Below are 6,653 nucleotides of genomic sequence, written 5' to 3'. Positions count from 1 at the left end.
TTTATTATTTTGTTAGTATGGAATGCTGATGAAATTTCTTTTTTGGATGGAGACATTCTGTCATATTATATATCTATATCGTTGATCCAGCCTTAGATCAGAGCTGATTTAAAAACAGAAAAGCACATCCTCCCCGCAAATTCTCTCCAGGAAATTAAACTGTGGGGTCTATGAATCCAGAGTTCATGACAACTCTTTACTTCAGTGTATACTGTCCACGTAGAGGTTGTAAGATGATACCACAACCCTTTGTTCCAACAAGACTGGAGTGCCACCATGAGGTCAGCTTTAGTTCTAGCGATATTTACTTCGACTCCATCCTGATTATAAGAACATTTGAGCAGTTACATTTACATTGCATTATATTTGCATTAAAGCCTGAAAAAGTACACTCTGTCGACTCTTGATGGCAAAAAAAAAATAGTGCAAAAGGTATAAGAATTTGGATTTCTTAAGTACTTGATTTAGATTTCTAAAGTACTAAAATATTGGTAAATTTTGAGAATTTGAAGTTGAAAACTAGCTCCAGGGAAAGCGAGGTTTTTGTCTTACTGTGTGAATGGCGGCTGGGTTATCTACAGACAATCACCCTATCCTCGACCTATATTTTAATTAAGTCCCTGAAGACTTAATTAAATCCAGAAATTTCTAGCTCCCTTTGCAAGGAAATAATAAATCCTATTTCCAAATAACATTAGAAACTCCACTCAGGTATCCCACAGAAATCTCAAACTCAACCTATTCAGAATTAAACTTATTATATTTACCTCATAAAATCCTAGCCCTCCAGTACTCTCCATCTCCGCGAACAGACTCACCCTCATCTTGTCTCCTACATTTGAGACCTGGGAGTTATTTTAGGTTTCTCTCTCTCCTCCTGTCCTCCCATATCCAGTCTCTTTAACTCCTTAATGTCCTCTACATCTCCTTTTCTCCTTCTCCCACTGCCACCTCCTTCTTCCTTCACTAGACTACTATTGCAAGATTCTCCTGGTCTCCCTGACTCCAGACTTGCCTCCCTTCCATGTTGCTGCTGGAGCAATCTTTTAAAATTAAAAACCGTTTATATCACTGGGTTAACATCCTTTAATGGCTCTCGGTACCTACAAGATCAAGTCCAAGCTCCTCAGTATACACACAAGGCCTTTCGCAAGCTAGTCTCCACCCACCTGTCCAGTTCCATCTCTTGCTACAACATCTGCTTCAGCTTTGTAGAACCCCTAGAAGATCCCCAAACACAACAGGCTGTTTTCATGCCTCCTTACATTCCTTGCTGCTGTTCTCTCTACTCAAATACCTCTCCACTTGTCTTGTCTAATTAGTCAACATCTTATTTCTTTAAGGTTACGCAAGCTTTATGTTCACTACAAAGCATTTCCCAACTTCGCACAAAGCCCACCCCATCCTGCCACCACAGAGCATCTACTTCCTCACTTCCTATAACTTATACTACAGTGCCTAGAGAATTTTCTTGCTCTGTTTGAGAAGAGCTTTCTACCCCTAGCAGACTCTAAACTAGTTGAAAGCAAGGACTGTGTCTAATTCATTTCTGCATCCCTAGGCCCTAGTCTATTCCAGGCACACTGTAAAAACAACAAAAACAAAGTTTGTTGAATGGTAAGCAGGGAGTAGAGGAGAAAAAGTTTTCAAAAACATACTTTTAGGGCATGGAGTGATCACTCTGTTCACAACAGGTCATCCCAACTAGCTCCCACTGCAATATTATACAGACTTTGTGTTTGTTCTCACTTGCTACACTTGAGAAACCATGTGTGTCTACCAGTCAGACCATACTGGTTTTTAGAGAAATTCCAGTTATACAAAACCATGATTCAATTTCCTCACTACTTTTATTGACGAGGCTTTTAAATAGTTCTGTTTTGTTTTTTCCTAAGAGGAAATGGTCCCTTAATGAATCAGCTGGATATTTTCAATGTAGTAAGTGGTATAACTCCAACAGTTTCCATTTGACTTGATTCATTCAACCAAAATAGATTATAAAGCACCAAGCAAAAGATATGGGTCCATTCCTAAATTCATAAGGTTGGAAGTTTCACCTTTGTCTATTTTATTTCACTTCATTAATTCAACAAGATTTACTGACACTATGAGACAGGCAAAGCATGGGCAAAGCAAAAACAATATAAAGATAAATGAGATGCCCACCCAGCCCTCAAAAAGCTTGGTCTGTGGACAAAGGTGGAAACATAACTGCAATGCAACAGGAAAAGAGATAAAATAGAGGTACTGTTGTCCCTTGGTATGCATAAGGGGATTGGTTCCAGGACCTCTCACAGATACTGAAATCTGCAGATGCTCAAGTCCCCAGTATAAAATGGTGTATTTGCATATAGCCTATGCACATCCTCCCATATACTTTAAGTTATCTCTGGATAACTTATAATATTTAATGCAATGTAAATGCTATGTGAATAGTTGTTATACTGTATTGTTTAGGGAATAATGACAAGGAAAAAAGTCTTTATATGTTCTGTACAGATGCAATTTTTTTTCTGAATGTTTTTCATCCCCAGGTGATTAAATCCACAGATGTGGAACCCACAGATATGGAGGGTTTACTGTACTTACAAAGTGGCAAGCGAACTCAAAGAAAGATGGACTATGTCAAGGAGAGGACAGTCAGGATAAGCTTCACAGAAAATAAGACATGTAAACTGAGTTTTGAAGAATGTAAGTAGTTTGCTAGAGAGGAAAAGGAAAGAGGACATTCCAAGAAGAAAGAAAAATAGGTACAAAGGTTCAGAGTTAGAAAGAGCAAAGCTGAAAGGAGTTGAGAAAACCAGAGCTTAGAGATAAGTAACTTGCCCAAAGTCACACAGCTGATAAGCAATAGGGCTGAGAGATGGGCCCAATCTGAAGTTCTTTATGGGTGTGTGTCATATTTCTTGAGAACAACCGCTTAGTGCATGGCATACAAGTTATAGGAGCTCAGACTACATTCAATAGACAGTAGAGAATCGTGAGAGGTTTTTAAGCAGAGAAGCAACATCGTCCCATTTGGACTTTAGAAATATAATTCCGACAGTGATTCTTAACCTTGACTGCAATTAGAATCACTTGAGAAGCTTTCAAACCCTATAGGCCAGGGATCCACTCTAGAACAATTAAACCAGAATTGCTGGGGTTGGGACCCAGTTTTGTTTTGTTTTGTTTTAAGTTCCTTGGGGGATTCTAATGCATGGTTAGGGTCAAGAACTACTGTTCTAGGAAGATGGACTAAAATTCAGAAATGGTCTAATATTTATGAAGCACCTACTATATTTGAGATTTTGCTCCAAATGCTTTATATGACAACTACAATCTACACATGCTGAGATTTTATACATATCTAGTATCCTGACCCATGTCAACCATTTTGAGCCCCGTGTTGTAAGCAGTTATGTTACTCCTAGCCTTCAACGTAGATATAATCCTATAATCCCTATTTTACCAATGATGAAACTGAGGCACAAACCACTGAAATAACCCATCTGAAATGATCAAATTATTAAATGACACAAATGGACTCAAATGTAAGTTTTTCTGATGCTTAAAACCCACGCTCCTTCTACTATACACCACTGCCTATAAGCCTAGCTTAATCCTCGGAACAATTCCTAAGTAGGCATCATGATCCTCATTTTACAAATGAGGAAATTAGTACCAGAAAGGTTCATTTGACCAGGTCACAGCTAATAGGTGGAGAGGCTGTGAGGGATTTAAGTTTAGATCTGTTTTACTCCAAGTCCAGGCTTATGAAGGTAAAGTATATAGCACATATTCAACACTCAATACAATTCTCCTTTCTTCTGAAAGGAGGGAAGCAAATTGGGCTATTAATATCCTCCAAAGTATTATTCCTAATAGGGATAGTCATCCCTAGGAATTTCCTCTTCCTCCTGGGTCCTAGAAGGTTAACCCTCTGTTGAACTATCAATCCCAAGGGGGCTATTTTGGGGGTGGAGGGTAGAACTCTGCCATAACCCTCCATCATATTTACCTGGCAAAACTTTAATCCTGGCTAAGCCCAACACTACAAACTCCTTCAACCCTTATCCAAGTAGCTGAATCATGCTGACTTGTCTCTTTTTATTAATCATCCCAAACTTCAAATGGGCATTCATTGCCCAGTAATGTTACTGCTTTTACTCAGTAAGTTCATTTTCCCACTCTTAGAGAATATTATTTCATTTCATTTCTTCTCTCCTCAACCTTCCAATATCCCCTGACAAAATCCCATCCCACCCCCATCTCCCTTCCCTGTTGCATCAACAATCTATACCTTTCCACTGTATCATTCCATACAATTTACAAATATCCCTTAGTGCTCATCTTTAAAAACATCAAAAACAAAAAAGCAAAACATCTCCTTTGAATCCACACCTGCCTCTGGCTACCACCCCACTTCTCTTCCTTCCTTCGCAGCTAAATCTCTGGAAAGAGTTGGCTTCATCAGTCTCCACTTCTTCACCTTCACCACTCAATCATATCCATCTGCCAATGCCACTGAAACTGATATTATCAGGGGCACTAGTGACCTCTGTGTTGCCATCTGCAGTGATCTTTCTTTGTCCTCAGCCTCTCAACAGCCTGTGAAACAGGTGATCACTACCTTCTTCTTGAAACTTCCTTCCAGCTTTAGCAATACCACATTCCTGGTCTTCCTGTCTCACTGGTTGCTTCCTCCCTCACTTACTTCCTCTCAGACTCATTTTACAGGTGCCTCTTCCTCTACCTGATCTCTAAATGTTAGAGTACTGTAATGGTCAGTCCTGGGTCTCCTTCTCTTCTCTGTTCACACACTTTCTCTAATTGATCACATTCATGCTTTAGCTTTTGGATATGGGTTTGTCATCACTTACAGAGGGATTGGGTTCTAAAGTCAGTTCATAAAAAAAAAAATCTTATGAAGTTGAATTTTTATTGAAAATTCCTTAAATCACCCATAAAGCACAATGGTTGTGGTTTCATACATGTTGATTTCATACTTGGCTGTTGCCATATTTATGTGCTGAATTGAAGATCAACACACCATTTCCTAATAAGCTCAAACAATTGATTTTTTTCCCTCTTATGTTGAGACAAATTGTTTTTGCTGAGCAATAAATGAAGTACTTGGAAAATTTATATTTTTAAAGAATAAACGCACTTGGGACAGCAAGATGCTCCCACTATAAAAGGGAGTCAGGGACTGGATCCATCTGAAGGAACAGCAGATTCACATCCCCTATCTCATGCTCATTTCACACCTGCTTTCCTTAAGTGTAAAGAAATCACACACACGTATCAATTTTAATAAGTTAAATGCTTGTTTGATGTGACTCCTTCACACCATCTATATGTTGATGACTACCATACTTCCCTAGACATGACTTTTTCCCCCTGAGCTTATTTGGATGTCTCCATTTAAAGTCAGCTGGGCATCTTAAGATGTCCAAAATGTAACAATTAAGTCCATGTCTCACCCACACCCAAAAGCTGTTCTTCCCTTAGTCTTTCTTAGCTCAGTAAATAGCATGCCACCTAACCAGCCAATAACCTAGGAGTGATCTTTGATTCCTCCCTTTTCTTCATCTCTGCATGAAATTCATCAGGTACATGAAGCTCTTTTTCTAAAACATATCCCAAATCTATCCATTTATGTCCATCAGCACAGATCCCAACCTAGACCAAGCAGTCATCATCATTTCTACTTTGACTGATCTCCCTGTTTCAACTCTTGGCCTTTCTATGGTCCATTTTCCAAATAGCCTGAGTAATCTTTTATGAAACATTCACTGATTCATTTATCAAACATTCTTTTTTTTTTTTTTTTTTGTCTTTGTCATGACCAGTACCCAGCCAGTGAGTGCACCGGCCATTCCCATATAGGATCCGAACCCGCGGCGGGAGCGTCGCTGCGCTCCCAGCGCCACACTCTCCGGAGTGCGCCACGGGCTCGGCCCTATCAAACACTCTTTGAGAGTACACAGGAACTAGGGATACAACACTGAAGCAAAGTTGATCCCTGTGTTCATGGACTTTCATTCCACAAGAGAAAGGCAATACACAGGTAAATAATTTTGTATAGTAAAAAGGCAATGAAGAAAATAAAAATCAAAAGTGACTGACTAAAACATGTTCTCTTCATAAAAATATTGCGGAGGCGTGCGGGGGGGGGGGGGGGGGGCAGCTGTCCTGAACGGTGATCTGAATTCTTGACCTTGATATTATCAAAACTACTCTCTAACCAACTGAGCTAACCTGCCAGCCTTCATAAAAATTTTTGAATAGTTTCCCAGTGTGTTTAGATTAAAATCCAAGTTCCTTACCATGACCTTTTTACAAGAGTCTGTGAGATCTGGCTTCTGTTTGTTCTTCCACCCTTATCTGTACTACTACTCCACACTGCAACTTGGCTCGTCACCCTAGCCTTCTCTCTATTCCCCCAATGTTCCAAATCCTTCAGGCACGTGTTTCCTCTATCTGGAATGCTGTTCCTAGATCTTAGAACGGTTTGTCTCCTCTTGGCTTAAATATCACTTCATCAAGGGTTCGGATCCCTGTCCCAGCCAGCCGCCTGCCCCCACCTTACCAACCCCGCCCCCGCCATCAAATATCACTTCAACAGAATGAATTTGACTAATCTTGCTAAAAGTAGGCCCTCCTTCTCT

This window comes from Cynocephalus volans, chromosome 10 (assembly GCF_027409185.1).
Source record: "Cynocephalus volans isolate mCynVol1 chromosome 10, mCynVol1.pri, whole genome shotgun sequence".
NCBI classification, from domain to species: Eukaryota; Metazoa; Chordata; class Mammalia; order Dermoptera; family Cynocephalidae; genus Cynocephalus; species Cynocephalus volans.
This window is presented reverse-complemented; position numbering follows the sequence as displayed.